A 24,806-nucleotide genomic window follows, 5' to 3' on the forward strand; every position below is an offset into this window, starting at 1 on the left:
GGGTTTTGTTTCATTGATCATTGACCGACTGTATGTTTGTGCTGCTGTTATGGTTTGTATTCCTTTATTATGTACAGTGGTGGATGTCGGTGGTTGTATGTCACGGATACGGTTTGTGGGCCTTGCATCTCTACATAACCAGTATAGTTGTCTGTGTGCTCCGTCCCTACTTGGAGAGTTGACAGTTAATTGTCTTTTGTTATGGGATTGTAGGTTGGGCTGTTGTCATGTGGTGTCGGTATCGCCTGCGGGTGAGCTTGATGCATGTATACCTCCGTAACATCTGTGGTATATCAGCGGTTGTGTGTACGTGACAACTATCCCTTGTCATTCTGTCCCAGATATTTGCAGTCATTGTGGTCCTGTTGTTGGGATAGCCTGTTTGCCAGTGGTTGCCACATATTCAGATGGGAATTGATTGTTTGACACTTGTAGAACACACAGCGGTGTTTACGGGCCGACACATGGCCACGGTGAGTACTGGGGTAGCACATACGTATTTCCGCGATACATACCTATTGCTGTCTGACTTTGCCGACGTATCTTATTGCAGTTAACATATCAGTGTCGTACATACAGGCATGGCTATTACATATGTCCTTTCCAGTTCATATGGGGTATATTCCTGTGCTACCATCTGGGACATATTCACTTTGTATCGTTCTATGTCGCGACACAACTAGCCAGGGTGGGGCTGTCACTACTACTTTGGGACTAGTAGTGTACATATGCCTGAGGCAAGTTTACCGTATGCCTACACCTAATATTCCACTCTGCCTCTAACTTGGCACCAACAATCACATGTTGCAGACACACACACATTACACTCAAACAGCGATGCACACGGCACCCTCAGCGCACACGTACACATACTACGACACTCACGGGGATGGTTGCACACAGTACCTATGTGGACCACAACACCAGCGGCGGTGTCTACCTCTCCCTTCATATCATCATACTATTACACGAGCATGTACTGTTACAGTACTGTGGTCTGGCGATCTTTCCGCCTCACAGTTATGCATATCGGTATGTTACCCGTTCCATGGTTGGCGGTATCCTCTTATATTGAACCTCCCGGATGTTCAGGTTGTCGTTTCACTATGTATACTATGTACAGATATCACGGGTTACATCTCAGTCACCTTATATCCCTCTGATTCCCGGTCTTAACTGTCGTATATATCTGTATATGTGTACATATATTTCTATATATATGTAATATATATCTATCTACATATAGATATCTACACATATATATATATATATATATATATATATATATATATATATTTATATGTATACATCTTGCGGCGAACGTGGCAGGCATACAGCAACGCCGTATGCTGTAGGACCCACGTACTGTTCAGGTGTTGGCGTTACATGCTCCACTGGCTGTTGGGTGTACAGTGTTTGGGGGCTGCCTATGTTGGAGTCACACATGAGGCCACCCATACAGTACACTTTACAGGTGGTCATGTTTGTGTGGCATCCATTTCACTGTGTGTGCAGGTAAGGAGGTGTCAGTCCATGGGGCCTACGCTGTCAGAGTATGTGCTATACGTTCCCTCTTTGCCAAGGCGTAGGCATATTGGGTACGCCTCCGTCTGCCTATTGGGGGTGGCACAGTGTGTTCCTGGTCTGGAACCCTCTGTGCCTGGACTGGACTTGGCAGTTGTGGTGGACTTTGTGGCCCTTCACCATTATGTCCCTGCAGCAGCTGCTTCCGCAGTATCATATTATGTAGCATAGCACATACTATGAATATGTGGGCACATGTGCCTGGAGAGTACTGCAAGGCTCCACCAGATGTATCCAAGCACCGGAACTGTGATTTCAGCATCCCGAACACACGCTCTATGATTATTCTGGTTTGTGCGTGTGCCTCATTATGGCGTTCTTGCATGTGTGTGTGTGTGTGCATTTCTGATGGGAGTCATCATCCACGGCTCCAGTGCATAGCCAGCATCCCCCACGAGATGGCCTTGTGGGATGTTCCCCCTGGCAAATACCTGATACAGCTGTGAGGCATGCCAGATATGGGAGTCGTGGTAGCTTCCAGGGCTGCCAGCACACACATCCATGATAATGCCCTGAGCATTGCACACGACCTGGCAATTGATGGAGGGGAATCCCTTGCAGTTTATGTAGTGTCTACCCTGCTCGCCAGGTGGTGACTTGATTTGTATGTGCATACAGTCTATTGCACCCAGTACCTCCGGGTATTGTGCCGCATGGTGGAAGTGGCGCATTTTGCTAGCCAAATCCTCCTGAGATCTGGAGAAGTATATATGCTCATTGGCATGTGGTAACATGGCATCCAGGAACTTGTGTAGTACCCTGGATGCTGATGCCTGTGAGATGCCCATTATATCTCCAGTTGGCCTTTGAAAGGTACCTGTGGCCAGTATTCGCAAGCTTACACATACCTTTGTGTCCACTGGGATGGGTTCCCCTCTGTTGTTTCTTGTTCTCAGGCGTGGCCAGCACAGCTCCACTATTTGCTGTAATGTGTCCCTGTCCACCCTGTAACGCTCTACTATCTCCAGGTCTTGTAGCCCCTGGTAGGTTACCCTTGGTCTGAACACTCTCCTTCTCCTCCGAGGCCTACGGTGGTTGTCAGCATCCTCCTCCACAACACCGTCTGTCTCTAGCACATGCTGATGGATCACAGCCACGGCAGCACCCAACATGTACATTTTAAAAGTTCCCCGTGTGTTTACACCTATGGTGCGGCATTTGGGAATACGCGGCTGTTTGTTGTGTGCATTCACACTTTATACTATTGTCCTGTACACACCGATGATGTCATAGGGTGTGTTTGTACGGCCGAATCTGGGGGTTATCTTCCGTGTTTTACCGATGGAACTACAATGCTGTTGCCTCTGGTGTTGCATTACTCTTGCCTGCCATGGATTACCTTTCGACCTTCCCTTACTATTTCTGCATGTTGCACCTACTATTTTCTGGCATGCATCCTGCAGAGCACTGTCATTTGTACTTTCTGGGACATGGCATATCATGCGTTTTGTGTGCTGCCGCCATTGGGCTGCCTGTCTGCTTTGCTCTGCTGTGTCAGGTCTTCTATCTTTGCAATCTGCTACCTCCCCTACTTTCTTTGCATTCATATGCCTCCCCTATCTCGTTTTGCAGGTTTCTGCATGCAGAGATGTCAGCTGCCGCCGATTGGCCTTCGTGGGTTGATTAGTGTTGATTGCTCATTAGTACTCCAATTACACTTCTTCCGTATTTCCTCATATTCTTAACATCACCTTCCTGTTTCCGATGTTGTTTGCGGGGCGTGCGTCACATGACTAGGTTAAGGGAACGTAGTCATCCTCGTACACATGCACTTCTGCACGCATTGTGTGCTCTCAGCTGCACTATTACCCCACACCCCGGTCCTGCAGCTGTTATTTGCGATGTACAGCCCAGGTTTGCTGTGCTCCAATGTGCTTACTGCTACCGTGGCACACCCCTCTGCAGATGTCATGTATTCCCTCTAAGCCACTCCTCGGTGTATTACCGCTGCGCCGTTTGGTACAACCTTACTCCGGCGGGGAGTTTGCGATTCAGTATTATCTGCCTCATTTGCATGGCATTGACTACTAATTCATAGTTACCACGCCGGAGACTGCCGCGTGTCCTTGGCAACCCTTGCACCGTGGTTGTGGAGTTCCATGCATACCATGTGTATTATGCTGTGGACCTGATGTCTATTACGATGCTGTTTTATAACATTGTGATATTGTTTCATTATGTTGTACCTTCCGCACACATGTCCTGCGGTTCTGATGTGAGTTACTGTGGACATGCCATTTAAGTTGTTATTTACGTGTTGTGCATGTTTTCTTTTGCCATTCTCTGTGTATTTCGCCATTGGCATAGGGCAACAGTGTGATACCTGGGTCTGACACTCTTCCGTTACTCCTATGTTATGTTTGGGAAAATGTAAACCTTTTTTTTTGGTTTACATTGCCGTGGGCTTATGCTACACCTGCGCCACTTCGTGAATCGCTATATGCCTTCATTTGCATGGTGCAACACCGCACATGGGGTGTTTAGCATACCTACACCAGGGGCTGCGCAGATCCGGCGCATGCTGGTAGTGCACGTGGGATTGGATCGTACCTGAATCGCTCGGCGGCCATATTTGGCATTGTAATGCCTACGCTATGCGTGCGCCTGGTGCAAGGTTCATGAATCCCAGGGATAGTATTATTCACACTTCTACCCGTTTTTCATTTATTGGTATTGATGGGGTTTGGAGTGTTGGATGTGCTGATATACAAAAACATGATCTACTGGAGCAAAAAGAGAAGCAAAGGATTGTTAAGCTTGGGGCTAATGAACATTTAATTTAGATCATGTGTTTTACTTTGGCATAGTAGTTATTTATTGACCTACATTTTTACTTGCCTGTTAAGTATAAATGAATATAACCAGAAATGTGACCTAGTTAAATATGCATGAAAACTGAATTACACTCATAATTTGCTTATGGTTGCTCTTGTTCTTTGAATTTACAGATGTGTTTTCTGATACCACTAGCAGATGGCATTGTTTTCTTCCTAGTACCTTTCCCTGATGTCTTTTTTTATATCTTTGCTTTTATTTTAATCATTGTGGTCACAAGAAAGCAATGGTGTGTGTATGTGCATACGCGCGCATTTTGTGTGTGTGTGTGTGTGTATGTGTATATATATATATATATATATATATACATATATATATATATATATATATATATATATATATATACATATAATTTTTTTTTTCAAAAATTAAATTATCATCATCTACCTTTGCTTAAAACAATAATCTGTATGTCTGACATACTGCGCTATCTGAGATGACTCCATTACTATGCAGACTATTCAAAATGATACTGAATTACTTTTTCTATACCAAGTATAGACTTTTACAAAATGCCTTTATAAAATACATGTATTGTAAAATGCTGGGTTTTGTTTTTTGTTTTATTTTTACACTATTCACTAGACTATGTACACACTTATAAAATGCTGTTTTCTTTTCCTACAGTATTAATAAATCTTTATTTAATATGTATCACTTGATGCTTTTCTTCCCGGGCCACTTCTGAAAAGGGGACTCTGTGCCCAGTCAGTGCTGGTTTTGTTTGTGGTTTGCTTCTATCTGCACTATGCATTGAAATTTGAAAATCTGTACATGCATCTACATTTGGGTTTTGTTATACACATACACACACAGACACACAGATATTTTATATATATATATATATATATATATATATATATATATATATATATATATATATGGGTCTACTTTATTTCATTGAACGCTCATTTCACTGAATTTGAACTCACCCTGACCAAATTGCTGAAAGCTCAAATTACTGAAAAATCATTTCACTGAAGTACTGACACTGTGTAAAGTACTATAAGGCAAGTAATAGGTATATAAGCACACATAAACACATAACTATATATAAAGGCACAAACGTGTGTGTGTGTGTGTGTGTGTGTGTGTGTGTGTGTGTGTGTGTGTGTGTGTGTGTGTGTGTGTGTGTGCGTATGTGTAATATAATTATATCGACACACCACATTTCTTAACTTCTTAGTGTAACAATAAGGGAGAATGTCAAAATAATATGGGTGAAAAGGAACAAAATTAGAGACAGATATTAAGTAGTGCTCTTATATACTTAAATATTGTTAGAATAAGAGGTTTACATTAACATATCTTATATTAAGGATATGAACTCTGAAACTCAAATGGTTGTTATTATCCTCAAACACCTGCCACACCTGCCAACCCCCCCCCCCCCCCACATACAGATTTTATGAATAAGCCACCCATATCAGGTAAAATCAAAGCTATTCTGTGAATTCAAGGACATTTGAGTGTTGAGAGTTAACAGTCATACACTGGCCATAGAACTCAGGAAATATTGTATTGACTGTACACACCTTGGATTTTATTGCAATCTACGTCTGTTCAGTGACCACAAGTAGTTGCTGAATATCCCTTAGTATATCCAGGACTGCTAAGCAGCAGCAAGGTGAAGCAAAGCTGTTTCTATAGTCTTCATTCATCCACCTTTTTTTGAAAATATCACCAGCAGTTTTAACACTACTAAGCACACAACTGAAGCATTCACTTTTACACTCTTGTCTGCCAGGAATCAAAAATGAAACAATCATATTCAGAAACACACTGTACTACTCTGTGGATTTTCAGAATACTATCCAATCAAACCCTTATGTACTCACAACAATGTTGAAATGTGTTCAGAAATAAAAGTAGGACACCAAGCCACTATCCTTCTATAAACAAATGAATGGATTTTTATATAACAGCCACTTACCTTCCTTCTCGCTGATGTTGATAAGACCCGAATACAACTTCCCATATGTCATGCTGTTTACCTGCTTGTAAAACCTGCAGCACAAAGAACAAAGGGAGCAAAAATTGCTGTAATGGTCAGCCAGAATGAAATGCAGCACAAGCTGTTCAAGCAACAGAAATGGACATGGTGCAGTACTGGGGGGCTTTGTGAGACAAAGCACTAATTGCTACATATAAAGTGCTTGAAGGAACTTGGAAAACGTCTAACATATTCCTGTAGAATTGATGAAGCACATTTATTTTCAGCAGCATGATCAACCAGCCAACAGTGTGTACTGTTGGAACCTGCAGATGAGCAACTGACTTGGCATCAAAACTAGATAAGTAACTGAACAACAATGTTGGGTTTTAAATTCCTGAAATCATTTTTTTCTATGACAGTATATGCTTTCTTGCCATTACTCTATACAGTCAGTGCAATTCATCTGGCATAAGTACTCCATTTTTTAAATGGAGCAGATGGATGTGCTGTGAGCACTATACAGACGGTAGGGAAAATGTGACACCATATGATGATATGCAGAAGTAGTGATATATGTATGAATGAGTTAAGTAACATACAGTAAGTAAGTATGTAGGGTAACACTATACTTTCTACTAAAATAAGCAATAATTTCTTGAGTTGTGGCCTATTTATTTTTCTCTACACTTCTGTCTCTATATGCAAGCCCTCCCCAGTTTTGCTAAAAAGTATTTTTATCTCAGTTCAGTGTATTCTCCCTTGACATTTCCCACTTTCCTGCTAAATTTATAGGACATACATTTCTCAGTGCTTTTTTCTGATTCAGTTTATTTTTCATTTTCTATCTACTATCTGTTCTGCACCCCAGTACTTTTAAGCTGTGGTGAAGGTCACTATTCATTACATTTTTATGCAATCTATCTTGTGCACTTGGCATGCTTTCTACTGTCTAGGTACCAACATTTTTGATGCACATCACTTACTGCAGAAGGTAATGCACACTGTATCAAAGTTATGCAACTGTCTTTAAGTACCATATTTTTTTTTCTTTCTACTGTTAATGCTATATAGCTTTTTGATAATTGCCATTAATGCATGTAAATGTTTGCTATCGGTTTCTGTACTTAGATTCATTGATACTGTCATACCGCTGTTGATTTATGTACTTTCATATTTGTGTATGCTACTTCCAGCCTGGATCACAGCTGAAAAGGGTCCTCAGATTAACAAATGTAAAAAAAAAAAAAACGGATAGACAGACAAATATAACAATACAAAGAATGATCAAAACATGCCCTCAAAACATTTGTCATACTTTTGCAACCTGTCTGCAGGGCACATCACTTTGTAATTTGCAACTCTTATTTAAATAAAAGTAGAAAATAAACTATTTCCATACTCACTTTCAACTGAACCAACAAAATTGCTTGATAAGTTAAAATTTCAGTTGTAATACCTGAATTGTAGTGAACTAACCCTGGTATATGGTACTACCTACATTGATCAGGGCAACATAGAGAATCTATCCCCACCCTACTCCCCTGAGCTTCACCAGGTTTAATTCTCTCCAACATACTTCACCCCACTAACAGCAGGAACCAGGTGCTGGTAGCACTCGCTAAAGCCAACAACATTGCCTCCATGGATCCTGACAAAATTATTGATTGCCACCTGAACAGTCTAAAACTTGACCTATCAGGTCCACTTGAGACAATCTTCAACTACAGCCTTGAAACAGGCTACATTCTAAGTGAATGAGGACTGCAGCAGTCATTCCCCTCCACAAGGACGACCATCAACCAACTCAGGGAACTACCCATCAGTCCAACAAGCCTAATATGCAAGGTCATGGAACTATTTATCATGGAAATGATAACTAAGGACAATGGCAACCTACAGACACTGGACCCATTCCAGTTTGGTTTTATTAAGGGTTGGTCATGCCTACTTAACTTGGTAGACTTCCTTGAAAGGGTCACCAAGGTAATTGATGAGGGTAAAAGAGTTCATACTGTGTATTTTGACCTGACTATTGTTGACAAGCTGTCTGAGTTAGACATAAACACTTAAATAATAGTCAGCTGGCTTACAGATATGACCCAAGAAGTCAGGATTGGTGAGACCACCTCTATAAAAAGATGGGTCACCAGTGTAGTACCCCAGGGGTTTGTGTTGGGTCCACTCCTATTTGGCATTCACTTCTTGGAAGTCAAGGCTAACGTTCAAGGACTCTGACTCACCAAGTTCGGTGATGGCTGTAAACTGGGAGCTATTATAGATTCTCCCCAAAACACAAACATCTTGCACGTGGGTTTAACACAAACAAATAACTACTTCCAAAGCCATGGCCTAAAACTCTATGCCAAAAATGCATTATAATGCCCCCTGGGAAACTGTCAACCCAAGTTAATTACTTCATTGATAACATGCCTCTTAGAATTGACCCAACAGTATGTGATCTAGGAACATATGTAGACAGCAGTCTGGCCTTTGACCAACATGTAGTTAAGATAATAAGAAAAATATTCTATTTCACCCCAATTTATAGGTAAGGATATGGCATCCAGGTCCATGGAAGTTATAGTACGACTCTACTCAGCCCTTACCAGATCTATCATAGAATACAGTGCCCCCTTTGGCATGTATTTAACCAGACACTTGCAACAGAACCCTGTCCTACACTGATCACCTAAAAGCTCTGTTTCTTTATCCAGTCTCCCACAGGGTGTTGATAGTTGATCTTTGCCTGGCTTACAGGCTTCCTCAGACCCAGCCCTGATAGATCTGTTGCATATATGCCAAACAAACAGCACCAGAAACACTAGGCCCAGAGATCTGAACTTCACTTGTGACATAAACAGAATGTACTGGAGTGAAAGATAGGTGTGTCCCAAAGGATTCCCACACTTTGGAACAGGTTTTCCATGCATGTAAAACAGAGTTCATCCCTGACTCTCTTCAAAAGAAACCTCATAAAATGGATGGAAAATAGTAAATTTACCCCCAATTTGACCCCCATGTCCCTTATGGACAGAGGCCATCAATAAGAAAAGTATTATCCTAGCCAACTCCACTCTGATAAATCCTTAGCTATCTGCCTACTAACATGCCCACACCCCATATGATACTTGGGATCCAAATGATTTGGGATGTGCAGCTAGGCTTCTAAGGGCCCTAGTGGTCATTAGCCTGGTAACAACCTATGAATGGAGCTAACAAGGATGTGTCAAGTATTGCTGACAAGCTGGGACAAGACTGACCCCAAGACATTTTCAGTGCTGTGATTCCAGAACCTATACAGAATCTGATAGGTCAATGAATGTCTATGAACTGTGGGTCTTATTTGGACCACTAGCTGCATGCACTGACAAATATATCTATTCCAAAGCAGAATGAACAACAAAGTGGTGCATTCTAGGGTTAAGGGTTAGTATAATGTTTGAGTGGCACAGAAATTAGAACAGGTTAATTAAGGTTAATTACCTGTGAATTGAGGGTGGAGATGGGAACTAAACCTTCTGTCTAAGGGGTAAAATAAAACATTTCAAGCCTTTACTGGAAAAGCTCACTCAGACTGACATAGGGTGCTGTGAGAAAAAGGTTAGTTTTTTTTTGCTTTCTTGTATTTTGTATTGATTCATTGACATATTCTGTTTTGCATATTGTGGTTTATTTTCTTTACACTGTGTTTTACTTGTATTCTGCTTTTAATTGTAGATTTAAATTAGAAAAGAGACCACAGCTGTGTTTCTTGTGAGTCACACAGAAATTAAAATTTCCCCTATTCTCCCAACCTGGTGCTGTGTGCTTTTAAATTCAACTGTCTTTCTAGTTGCCTGCCCCTTATATTAATCTGACTACATATATCCTTCCTTCACCTCTTTCATTGGCTATTGTGAGCAAGCACAAAACTATCATTTTGTGAAATCATTCACCTTCAGTTATTTAAATGTATTGGCCATCCCACTGTATTCCATAGAACCAGAATACACTCATCCCACTGTATTCCATAGAACCAGAATACAAAGTGCACATCCCGTTCCGGTCTATCTTTCACTTTTAAAATTAGTAGCTTAAGTTACCCTGTCTTTCATATCTAACTGCTTAGTGCACTCTGCAACTTGTAGCATATCATCTTACCTTTAAAATCTGCAACATCTAGTCCAAGACCTGCAATTATTGGAAAACCCACATTTTGCCTCTCAGTAGTCATCTTTGGATTACTGCTTTCGTTTTGATCCTGGTGAGAGAAGGAGCATAGGGACATTATTTCATGGAGATGATGATCACCAGAAAGCCTGATAACTGCTTCATATGTGCCAGCTTGGAATTTGTGCTTGTATTTTGCTCTTAGTGAGAGAAGGAGCAGAGTGCATTGATTTCTGAATGCTTCTGATTGGGCAGTGATTGTCTGAGTTGGACCTTCCTGATTGGTCTGGTTGCTATTCAAGGCATTTATCAGGAAAAGTCTGCAACAAGCTTATAAACTCTTCCTTCATCTGGGACAAGACTGTTCATCACCAAAGAGCTTGCAGCCTGCTTCTCATCTTGGAGTTAGTGCTACTGTTTTGTTTCTGGTGACAGAAGAAGCAAACAGGGCATTGCATCCCAGCAGCATTAAGCTATGGTGAGACCAGCACTAGTAGTAGCCAGTAGCCAATCAGGTGAAGCCCTTCTTTTCAGCACTCATGACAAATCTAATTCATTCTTTTCAGTAAGTAGTGCTTTATTAGCTGCTGTCTAACCTAACTTCAGAATATTTCTCTAAATACGTCATCCATAAATCATCAGGGACTACTTATTAGTTTTGCTTCAAGTGTTTGGCAGTGCTGTGTATAGACGCATACACCTTGAGTTGACATTTTTCCAGTAAAAGTACCCTTGAAATTTCACAAATACCTAGTCGCACAGAGGACACCTAGTTTGCAGTGGCAAGCACCGCCCCAGACTTGCAAACCAGATACTCCTTACGCCACTTTATATTCTCACTGCAACTGTATAATCAATAAAAAGGGCTCATTGCCACGGATATGAAATTTCCCATTATCTCTGTCACCAGCTTGGTGGATATGGGCATCCTGAGGCAATGTAGAATTTGCCTCATGTTTACTGACAACCAGGTAATTCTCAAACAAACTAAAATGGTAAGTGAGAGATGTAGTTACACAATGTCACTGGAAGCAAAGCTCTCACATAAAAGTACTCCCAATGTCAATTAAGCTGTCAGTAGTACATATCCTACATCCATCACACACAGTTCAAAGCAGACACAAAGACCAACATGTGCTGAGGCACTTAAATATAACCTTCCTAAACCCAAAGACCTCCTAGATGAAGTATGCATAATAAATACCCTCAGCAGTCCCAAATGCACTCTTTCAACACAAGACCCACATCAACACATACAGCCACATCATATGGAGCCTCTACTCTAAGCCCATGAGGCAAGCCACCATACAGTTCAACATTCTGGTCACTGAAGACTCCATTGTGAGACACACTGATGTTTCTCTCACCAGGCTGACTAAGGAGAAAGTCACGGTCAGTTATTTATCAGAGGCCAGGATCTGGCACATTACACACACACTCAGGTCATTGGACTACAACTACCAGTATGACTCAGTCATAGTCCATGTGGGTGCAACTGACCTGAGATGTACTTCCCTAGACTATATGAAGAGAGACATCATATATCTCTTGGAATATGTGCCCCAGGTTGGTATGAGCTTAGCACTGAGCAGCATTTTACCTTCTCCAAGGATGATGCCACAATATGAACAGAAGATGACTGACTTTAATAATTGACTTAATTTCTGGTGTCATTTTAAGGGAGTGCAATATTTGTCAGCAGTGAAGGAGATGATCAACAGACCACATTGCTTTTCCAGGGATAGTCTGCACCTTTCCCCTCTAGGCTTCCAAATATTTACAAAAACATTGTCCACCCTCATAATTTCTTTTTAGGCAATGCCAAATTGAAAGTACTTCCAACATATCAAATCAAAACCAAGAAACTATAAAGATGTTACCATACCTATCGATGGTCTAAATTTTCACAGAATGTCCAGATTTTTGCTTCATATTTTTGGTCTGTTTCTCATAAAATTTGTGGCTTTATGGCAAATCACTGAGAACTGAAGTCAGTAAATAATGACATACATTTGAGTTTCACACTTGTTTCTCACTTCATATCCTTCAGAAAATGCACCATAACACAAATCCAAGTATTCTAGCAACTTTCTAAGCTGCTAAGAACAATGTATAAAATCTGTCCCCATTTTGGGCCTCCCCCCATTATTTTAGATTTTTATCCAGATTTCTTGCAATAAGAGGTTGAGAGGTATGGGTGGTACTGATCAATTCTAGGAGTCTAAACAAATAACTCCACTCCCTACAAGATCTCCTCACCCTAGAAAATACTGATGTCTGTGCAGTCACTGGGATATGGTTTAAAGCCACAGAGAGCATGCTGGCAGTTTAGACCAGCTAAGACACAGACAGATTAAAGGTGGAGGTGTCTTGATTTACTTCAAAAATAAATATAACTCAAGACTGGTCAAACAGGACAATACTTGTAACCTTTTCCACGTTCAAATCACCATAGGCAAAATCCCATACCACTTCCTTACAAGCTATAGGTCCCCTCTGTGACCCACGAAAATCATAACATGTATTTAAACTTATTGGAAACACTCGCCTTCCAACCCGATACCATATTCATGGGCGACATTCATTACCCAGCTATTAACTGGGAATCTATATGACACCAGACATGAAGGCACATACATTCCTGGATTTTGTAAACACAGACTTCATGGACCAAATTATTAATACACTGACCAGGGGTGCAAACATACTAGATCTGGTCCTCACTGATATGAGACAGTGCTGCACACCCCATGTAATGTCTTCTCTGGTAAGTTCAGACCACAAAATGGTATCCTTTGAAATAAAACAAAAACCTGGCACCCCAGTTAATCCTGGAGCATTCAGGAACTACTTTAAGGCTAGCTTCCTACCCAATAAATCCTGAAAGCACTGCTGCCTACATGGAACTGTTCACAGAAATCTTATACAATCATGTTAACAGCTACATAGAGGCAACTGTACCCACCAGGAAGAAGCACACAACTAACTTGAAAATCAAGCCACCGTGGTGGAATCACAACATCAATAGGCTGTATAACAGAAGGAAGAAAATCATGGCAAAAATTAGCAGGTGTAGCATCGAGCAGGATAAAAGTGCACTAATAAAACTAAACAAACAACTGAGAGGACAAATAAAGTCTACCAAATCTGAGGTAAATTTGGCCACCCAGACCAATGTCAACCAAAGGTATTATTTAGCTATGTCTGCAACCTCAAAGGAAATACGCAATTGTGTGAAGAGTTCATTGTTAATGGAACCAGCTATACTTAGCCATTAGATATAGCAAACTTACTGGCTGATAAATTCAGCTGCAACTTTACCCCTCTCTCGCTCCTTCAAACTCTCCACAGGAAATACCATCAAATATAATTCCCCCAACTATCTCTAGGGAACAGGTCCTTAGTACTCTCTTGGTACTCTCTGTAATCCAAGAACACTGGATCAGTGGGCCCAGTCAATATCCCAAGATGCATTCTAAATAGCATGAAACAGGAAAATGAATGTATGTCTTAGCATAACGTTCCATCTGTGTTGTTCATCTTCATTCATTCATTACTGATTGGTGTCGGTTGCATCCTCAGAACCAAGTTGGCCGTAGTAACAAGCTCACACCAGCCAGAAAACTCTTGAGCTAAGCCTTTACCCATACTGCCCTTCTCCACATTACCTCGGATCAGGTTTGCCCAAAACAGGACAGGTTACAGAGGGAAAAAGGTGGAGGCTTTTTCTGAGGAATTTCCTTAGAATAAGAAGGACCATAACCGAATCTTCAAGAGTCTTTACAAGGCGGATGGTAGGGGGGGGGGGGTTGTAATGAATGAATGAAGAGGAACAACACAGATGGAATGTTATGGTAAGACATAACTTCTTTATCTGATGTTGTTAATCTTCATTCATTCCTTACCGATGGGACAGGGTCCCTAGCTACCTTGTTTCCTGGGAGGAGTTATGGAAGAATGTTTTTGAGTACCACTGAACCAAAAGAGGCTCTCCCCCTGGAGACTATATCCAATTTGTAATGTGTGATAAAGGCATGAGGAAAGGCCCATGTTGCTGCTGCACAAATGTCACACATGGAAGCCCTTGCATAGAAGGCCACAGAAATTGCCACTGACCTTGTGGAATGTGCTTTGATTTTAGATGGAATAGAGACTTTGTTAACATTATACACAAAGGAAATGCAATCTCGCAACCATTTCGATAAGATAACTTTGGAAACTGATTTTCCCTGTTTTTGGACCAGAATAGGATACAAATAGTTGGTCAGATTTCCATATGGATTTTGTTCTGTCAAGATAAAAACTTAATTGTCTGTGAATGTTGACCAAATGTAAAGTATACTCACCCTTATTTGAGAAATTTGGGAAGAAGACTGGTAGATAAATTATTTGGTTCATAGTTAAATCAGAAATAACCTAAGGCAAAAACGAGGGATTAGTCTGAAGTGATACTCTGTCCCAATGGAAGACTAAGTAATGACACTTTGTACATAAAGCTTGCAATTCTGAGATCCTTCTAGCTGAAGTAATGACCACCAAGAACAGAGTTTTCTATGACAGGAATTTTAAGTCACAGTCGGCCACTGGTTCAAAAGGGGAGCAGGTTAAAGTTTGGAGTACCAGGGTCAAATCCTATGGCTCAATAGGTTGTTTAAAAGGTGGCCTAATATGTGTAACACTCTTTAAAAAGGTTTTACAGAGCTGGTCAGAGTTTAAGGAGTAGCCTTCAAACCCATTATGGAAATTGGAGATTGCTGAAAGGTGGACTCAGATGGAGGAAGCTGCAGCTCCAGATTCACGGAGATTTGATAGGCAATCTAAAACTATGGGTATTGGTGCTGAAAAGGGTTTCATTTATTTCATACAGGACCAAGTAATGAATTGTTTCCATTTACTGAGGTAAAGTTTTCTGGTGGACAGTTTATGAGAAGCCAGAAGGATGTGTCAAACTGGGGAGGATAGGTTGTTTTGCCTGGCAATTACTGGAAGTGGAGAAATCAAGCTGTCAGCTTGAGGCTCAATATACTCAGATGTATCACACCCTGTGGATGTGACAGCAATTCCAGAGTTGGATCCAGAATCCATGGTTGATGTACTAAGTGAGGCCATAGAAAGGGGAACCAAATTTGTCGAGGCCAATAGGGTGCAATGAGGATTACTCTGTTTTTCAACTGAAAAGCCTTCTTTAAGAATTGCGTAATCAGAGGAAGAGGAGGATAAGCATAAAGTAGTCTCATGGGCCAATCATGTAGAAGAGCATCCCTCAGGGACTTCCCCTGCAGGGGAATTAGGGCAAAGTAGCTGTTGCATTTGTGATTTGTGGGGGATGCAAATAGATCGCACCAAGGCTGACCCCAGCGGCTGAAGATCTTCTCCTCTACGACAGGATTGAGGGACCACTCGTGAGGCAGGAAAATGCATCTGCTCAACTTTCCTGCAATTAAGTTGGAATCCCTGGGAATGTGCATTGATATCAGAAAATGGTTGGAAGCTGTCACCCATTTCCAAATTCTCATGACTTCTCAACATAACGGGTAGGACCTGGTTCCATCTTGTTTGTTGATGTACCAGACTACTGACATGTTGTTGGACTGGATGGCAGTCATTCCTGAAGGGAGAACAGACTGAAATGCTTGCAACACTAGAAGCACTGCTCTCAGTTCTAGATTGTTGATATGCAAATTGGCCTCTACGGGTGACCTAGTGTCTTGGACCATCTCACTAATAATGTCCTTCCCCCTGCCCAATCAGGGAAGCATCCATGGTCACTACAGCTTTGGGCATGGAGAGGGGAAAAAGGTTGGCTCCAGAGGATCTGTTCTGGCTTCGTCCATCACACTAGGTCTTGCTTGGATCAATTGGTTATACTGATCTGAAAGGACATGGGTATGTCCAAGGAAGACCATTACATTAGCAGTAGCCACTGAAGAAGCCTCATGTGTAATCTTGCTAATAAGACCATCGTAATGGATGCTGCCATGGACCCTAATAACTGGAGAACAGCTCGGGCCAGTACTTTGTCTCGATTGAGTAGCACTTGTAGTTGGGATCTGAGTCTCTGTAGCCTGTGAAGGGGAAGATAGACTCAACAAGACTGGGTGTTGAAGTTTGCTCCTATGAATTCCAGTCTTTGAGATGGAATAAGCTTGCATTTGCCCTCATTCACTGTTATTCCTAGATGGCTCAGTAGCTGCCGGGTGTAGTGAATCGCTGAAAAAAACTGACCCCAGGATTCATGAAGCTCGGCACAAGGCCGGCGTTAGGCTTGTGCCGACCGTGTGGCGTGAAGCTGGCACAGTAGCGTCAAATGCATATTAATGAAGGCACGCTGCCACCACAGCCACATGCATAGGAAAGGAGCGCAAGTGCATAGGGTGTGTCGAAGTGCCGCACGGAGGCATGGAAATGTCAGCTGTCGATGTGCAACCTTAAATGCTTGTATATAACAATTTGCAAGCAACAGTAATCACATCTGTTAGTGTCCGTGGATACCGAAACATATGCAAAGCATGCAAGACAGTTCCTGCGAACATAACATGAAGAAGCAAACACAAATGCACAGTAGGGAATAATGAGTCCCTATCCCTAGAACAAATGACATTGAAAACCGTGTGCCTGTAGTCCAATGCAGTGTAGTTATACCAAGTGGAAGTGAAACGCATCATATGTTAGCGCGCTGCCAATAGGTACGTCCAGCCCAATGGTCAGGGTCACCAGCTGACCCATATTGTGAGGAAGAGTACACAGCTGGGCAGATGTGTCCATAACAAAAAACACAATAAATGTAAATATCTAGTGATCGTATGACCGAATTATATCCCACAATGCATGTAATAGTCACATACAATAGGTATGTCCGTATTTAACATACCATATGTGACAGGAAATAGAATAAGCATGTAAACGAAACAGAAGGAGCATATAAACTGCTACAACAATAAGGCAACATGTAGGCTGAAAGGAACAGTATTATCCATAGCGTTGACTGCGGGTACGTGTTGTCCAGTACAATTGGATATGTGTCCAGAATATATCCCACCCTGGACATAGGAAAAGGTGGCATCCTACCAATGATTAGAACAGTCGGCCAAAATCCACACATCTGTGGTCCAAGCCATACTTGTCAGGATGTGTCACAGTTGAACGGGTATTACCCGGGTATACCAACCATGTCATGATAGTTAAGTATGGGCATGTACCTATGTGCGTGAGGTATAGCATATGGAAGGTCAAACATGGCAGGGTAGTCCACACAATGATACAGGTACCTGACATATGTAGGGTATGCAATGTGTTACCTTGACCGTGTCATGGGCCATCAACCAAAGCAGTGATGGATGGAGTGTCAGGAATATGTATGTGGGGGGGATGGGTAATGGTATAATCCTCAAAGGCAAGACTGTGTCGTATGCAGAATAGGTGAACTGGAGGTGTATGAGGGAGCAGCGGGTGAAGCAGAAAGAAACACAAACAATATGTATACACATCTGCAATACAACCAGACAGGCCATACTGTAGAACACAATCCCACAAACATATGAACATTAAAATGTGCGATACAAATGTACAGAAATGTCACCAGCACATACCCACAGATTGGTCCTGATGGAACTGGCCATATCAAATGCAACACACCTGGATGCATAATGGACTACCCAGCATCCCCTCCACAGCACACAACCCGCACCCATACCTGAACGTCCACCAAATCCAGCCATACTTGGCCTATTAGTTTGGCGCAGCCACATCTACACATAGTGACCACTACGCATATGTAGTAGGTAGTGTCACCCTAGGCAGTTTCAGGATTGCAAACTATGTATCCCTTGCATGTAAAACCCCCAGCACATTTTCCTAATGCCAGAAGAATGGTCGGTATCGGTCTTGTTATTATTGGTCTTGTTAAATTTTTGGATATCCCTCATGGGATAAGTAACTTGTGTAAACATTAGAATGGGTATCAAGACACGATGTCCAGTCCTGTAGACATCTGGACACAAGTTGGAATGTGCAGTAGTGGTGCACGAGACTGTCCAGCCCTAGATGGTCATGCAGAACCTACTACCCAGGATCAAACACCTGCCCATGATGCACGTGTCCCGACACGAATAAGCGAGAGAATATATTGCACACATTCTCATAGTGACACATGGAATAAGGGTGATGAAGGCACTGATGTAAACAAGATACCCTCTGATCCACTGTATGAGGGACAAGTACTGTGTGGGTAGGTGTGACCTGACCAACAATGATACAATGCCAAATGTCCTGTGATTGTAGGAAATAACTGTGTACCATACTGCATGTAACAGTTGCCTAAAGTGGTCACGTCAGGATAGAATAAATGTAATTCATACAAGAAACAGGCAAACAACTAAAGTGCTAAAGGTATAGGCTCACAGCTAGGAAACTAATGAATGTTCTAAACCTGCACTGACCGTGGCTATGTGTTGGCCTAAACAATCTGGTGTCCCCAGTAGGGTTACCACCTGTCTCACTTTGCGAGGGACAGTCCCTCTTTGGGCAGTTGTGTCCTGACAAAAAATATTAAAAATGGCAAATGTCCTGAGATTGTAGGACATAATAATGTCCCATATGTTATGTAATAGTTGCATAAAATAATTATTTCTGTATCTAAAATACCTAAATGTTACAAGAAACAGAATAAGCAACTAAACCGCTACAAGAATAAGCTTTTATTTAGGCAAAAAAGTAAAGTTCTATCCTTTGTACTAACTATGGGTATGTGTCAATCTGTAAAATCTGATGTGTGTTCTGAAAATGTCCCACTTTGGCCATTTGAAAAGGTGGCAACCCTAGTCCCCAGAATATATCCCAACCTGTACATATGACAATGTCAACCCTAAAAATGGTCAGAGCATTTGCACAATAACTGGCCAGTCTCTTAACCACTCACAAAGCCAGTGACCTTTGGAGGAAAGCTGTTGAATGAGAATGACTACTTACAACAATGAAGAGTAATAGATGCATTTAACTGCAGAAAATTAGTAGTGTTACGAATCTGTCAACACGTTCCAAGTTAATAGTACTAATATGGTAGAAGTGTCCGTGATTGTCCCTGAGTTGTCATAGCTGTGTCCCTGTCACTGTAGAAATGAATCCCCGAGTATCACAGAGGTCCGTACACATAAGTACACCAACCGTCACATCTGTTGACAGGACTATTGCATACCTGTAGTGAATTTATAACTGATATCAGAATAATATTAATTGTATCTATAAATGAATGAAATAGTCAAATGGGAAGGGAAACAAGTGGAACCCCCCCCTGCATTATATAGTGGAACCACTCCCCACCCTAAATTATGTAGCACTGACCTAATAATGTGGTCAAAGGCGCCCAAACACCTGCATCTGTAAACACAGGTAGAATGTTAAAATCTGGACTAACTCTGTCCATGTGCTACATCTGATATTTGAACAGCACCAGGGCAGTTCTAGTCACCAGTCGGACAAGCCTAAACCCAGACCAGCACATGAACACCCTAACAAACAAACATGTGTATGTGCAAGGACTATAAGCGTAGGAGTTCTGAAAATCCTTGGAGTGAGTAGACATGCAGCACGGGTCCAGAGCAGTAGGAAACAGGGAATGTCATAAGTGTAGTACTGCGGTTTTCCCAGCAGGAGAATGGATGCCTGCTGTGTAAGGGAAGCGGTGAGGCGTATGTCAGAGTAGCTATGAACCATGGGTATACATACAAATGAGCCATAACAACAATAGTGTAGTGGTTAGAGCATCCGCCTAACATGAAGGCATTCCTGGTTCAAGTATGACTATAGCACATATTAATTGTGTAATGAATGCCTCTGTGCTGTAAAGCCAACATTTATACATGTAAAGGTGACCGCGTTCGCATGGGTCCATTAACCAGATTCCATCAATCAAAGTGGTACTTTCATAAGGAATACGGCATATGTAATCCCAAAGAAGTGCCAGTAAACATATGTAACTCAGAAGTAGATGCAAGTGTGCCTGCGGGGGTGTACACAGCTTTTAGCATAGCAAATGTATGTTGTCTTGTACAGCTGTAACTTTTATATAGATAGATAGATAGATAGATAGATAGATAGATAGATAGATAGATAGATAGATAGATGTGTGTATAGATAAATATCCACAGACATAACAGAAATATGCAATTATATATCTATCTATATATATATATATATATATATATATATATATATATATATATATATATATATATGTAAGGAACGCCAAAAGCAAACATAAGGGTTGTGAAGGGAATCTAGAGCAAGTAAGGAATTATAAAGTGCTCGCAGCGTATGTCAGATAAAGCTGCCCAAGTGTGAGTAGAGCACCGCTATTCAAACCAGAGGCTCGGTTATACCAGTGGCCATAACATCGTTGAAGTGTTACGTCAACATTATAAACAGGCGGAATGTGGTACATTTTGCGACCACCTACACTTGTAACCCGCAAATCGTTCATAATCCTTAACACCAGGAAAAGCACGTATGTGCAAATATGAATGAATGGTGAGCCTGTGAATACACAAGGTGGCACAAAATGTGTGTAAGACCCCAACGCTCTGGAGAGGGCAATGTGTAAAGGTGTGTCATGGCTGCGATAACAGGTGTTTAATGGTTGGTATGCATGGAAACTCAACATGGGTGTGCTGGAGAAACAATGGATATGCGATTATGGACACAGGAGTGCTAGGGTATGTTGTGCCGGTTGCAATGGAGTGGCCCGTGGAGGTCAGCTAGTACGTAGGTGCGATTCCCAGATAGAGCGTCATCTGTGTGAGATATGCGTGAATGGGCGTATCGTTGTCGGACATTGTGTGTCAGGGCTGGCAGCCCGGCAAGTAAAACCTAAACGCCACCCATGAGCGGAACGGAGTTCTGCTGTGACAACCCCAAACCGTGAAAATTAGAAAGACACAACTACATGCAGACATCAATATGTTGACGTACAATCTCAGTAACATAAACACTCATTCTATTAACATTAATAATATGAATGTGCACAGAAACAAACACAGTAGCAGGAATAACAGGCTGCGCATACGAGTAATAGGTCAAATGACACTATCACATCACACTTATCAGCGGCACCCCAGACATGAAAAACGTGCGACATCTGTCCGCTGTATAACGTGCAATATACTGATCACAAGTTCATCAGAGTGAAGTGTCGGTGTCATAATGACTAAGGCAATAGTATGCTGTTGAAGCAGAGATAAAACCCAATATGCATGTGTAAGTGTCTATGTCCGGGAAATGTATAGGTTAACGGACACACAGATGTATATATAGATAAAAATGTGTATGTATATATATCTATATACATATATATATATATCTATATCTATATCTATATATATATATATATATATATATATATATATATATATATATATATATATATATATATATAAAAATCCAAAGCAGAAATGTCAGGATAAACGCACACAGGAGTCAAAATTGACGCGTTTCGTTCAGATTTAATAATCCTTGAACTTCATCAGAATAACAAATCAATTGCAATGAACTGCTTAAATACAATACACAAACATCCACATGACTCTAAATATCCAATTAGAATGGATTCCATTCAAATGAATTAAAAAAATACATGTTTGAAATGTTCAAAATCCATAATGCATAAAATTACTACACAAAACATGACTAAAAATATGTATACATATAAAATATAACTTAATGAAACTTTGAATGTAAATATAAATATAAATACAAATGTAAATATATATATATAAATATATATATTTATATATATATATTTATATACACATATACATACATATATATATATATATATATATATATATATATATATATATACACACACAAAGATATACTACAGATATATATATATATAGATAGAGAGATATACACAAACAACAGGTATTGATATAGACATATACACACAAAACAAATATGTCATTGTAGATATGCACATGTACATAACTAGGTTACTTTACAGCAATTAGGGGTAACATATATACAGCCCGGGCATATGTGACTGGGAGGTCCAATAAATAAATGTTGTACCCTCCACACCGCTCAGCTAGGCCGGTCAGACATACAGACAGGCAATAAAGATTACTGCACTGCTGCTGTCCAAAACACCAGCAGGAAAGTAGCAGTGGGAGAGATCTGCAAGGTCTACACTTTAAACATGGATAACGGTGTCCCTTGCGGGACCCCAAAAATTCAGTGTATGTGTCAACCTGGTGTCATCGATGCGAGCAGGATGTAGGTGTACATGGAACAGTAAGTTGTGCAAGTGTGATAATACATGGGTTGACAAATGTGTCCCGAGACGGGGACGTGGGCAATGTGTAGGGGTGTGCTCATACCCCAGCTGCGCTCACAGTAAGTATATGTCATGAGTGCTGTAGAGGGGTGCCAGGTAGTTGGACCATGGGTATGCAATAATGGGCTTAAATGTGCAGGTACTGGTTGGCAGAGATGTAGTAGGCCCGCCCAGTGGAAGTCATTAATATTCCTATGTGGGCATAGCAGACATCTATACGTTCCAAACCTGAAGAGCACATCTACCGGATATACTGTAAACCATCGGGGGAATACATAGAGACCAAATCAGTGCCGTGTACCTGATTAGCATGGACATCCATAGTTATGAATCAGAATGTAACAAAGTCCAAATAAACACTTCCAGAACTAGTGATATTAGGTGGACAGGTGGCAGAATACAGGTTATGACAGATGACATGTACGAGTCATAAACGGCATGTACCTAGACAAACATGAATGAATACATATGCTCTGTGACTGTCAATGTGTCTGGTTAATAGAACCAATTGTCTAAAAGTGTCCCACAGGGTGTTATGCAGTGTTCCTGATACAGTGTTCATTCTCCCCCATTGGTATGTGAAGTCTGCTAGTGACAGAAAGTGTATAATTTGATGACCACCTCAGGTAGATGATAGCATAATAGATGGTTCCACACCCGTACGCCTGTGAGTGACACACCCGTCTGGGCAGTTGTGTCCTGCAAAATGAATGTCATGGCACATGGCCTGTGAGTTCGGGAAAGAAGGCCATATATTGTGTGTAGTGGTGTCAGAATTTAATTTGTGGGTATCAGAAACAGCTACATGTAATAGTAAACAGTATTAGCAATTATAATGCTACAAGAATAACCTTAACGTATGCAAACTGTGGAAGTAGTCATTTCACAACTGGCTGTGGGTATGTGTTGCCTTGACACATGTGATAGCTCTACATATAGGATCTATAGGGCTGTCACCAGTCTGAATGGCCAAAGTGGGACCTGCTCTGTAGAAATGTCAGACATACCAGGGCAGAACATACCCACAGCCATGCATAGTACAGCACTATACATGTACATATAGGATCTATAGGGCTGCCACCAGTCTGAATGGCCAAAGTGGGACCTGCTCTGTAGAAATGTCAGACATACCAGGGCAGAGCATACCTACAGCCATGCATAGTACAGCAATATACATATCTGCACAAATCAAAGCATAATCTAGCAGCTGTAAAGCTGCTTATGCTACTACATATAACATATCGACGTGTCAGGTATACAAGACCTGTAGCAAGCAACCACTACAGACATGAAGAATATGAGACTGTCCCCTAATCAGAACAGTTGCAATGGCTAGAGTATCGTCACATGACATATGCCTAATGAGGGACTGTCCCATGCAAAGTGGGAAAGGTGTCATTCCTACAGTCTCCCATCGTGCAATCTGAAAGGTGGGAAACGTACAGTAGGTATGTGGTAGCATGACTCGCCAGACAGCTGTGTTAACAAAATCATATTCACATGTCAACATTGCAGAGTATCGGTTCCCATGTATCAGACAGATGGGAGCAGATCGTATGAGGAACACGCATATAATATGAGTATGTCACTGGACAGGCCGCCGAGTTCGTACAGCCAAATGCCTGCTGTCACCAAATGGTTAGACATACCCGATACTGTAATCATGTAGTCCGATGTAATACGCATCACAAGGGATTGCACACACGCAGCGTGAGTGACAAATGTAAGCAGAAATGTTGGTGAGCGAGCGGCTGTAAGCGTGTTTGTCTACCAGTATGCCAGTAGTGCACTGTCAAAGAAATGTGGAGTCTAAATGGGTAAAAGGTGCTGTAACCAGAGATCAGCAGTGCTTAACACTGTGCAAACCCATGCAAAATGCTCCCAGCTGCTGGAATGTGCCTTACCCAGTCCGTATCCAAAGGCGTTGGTCTGTCCGCAAACAAATAACCGCCCTATTCACGTGTTGGTAGCAGT

Source organism: Protopterus annectens, chromosome 11.part0, assembly GCF_019279795.1.
Source record: "Protopterus annectens isolate FY-2018-M chromosome 11.part0, PAN1.0, whole genome shotgun sequence".
NCBI lineage: Eukaryota > Metazoa > Chordata > Ceratodontiformes > Protopteridae > Protopterus > Protopterus annectens.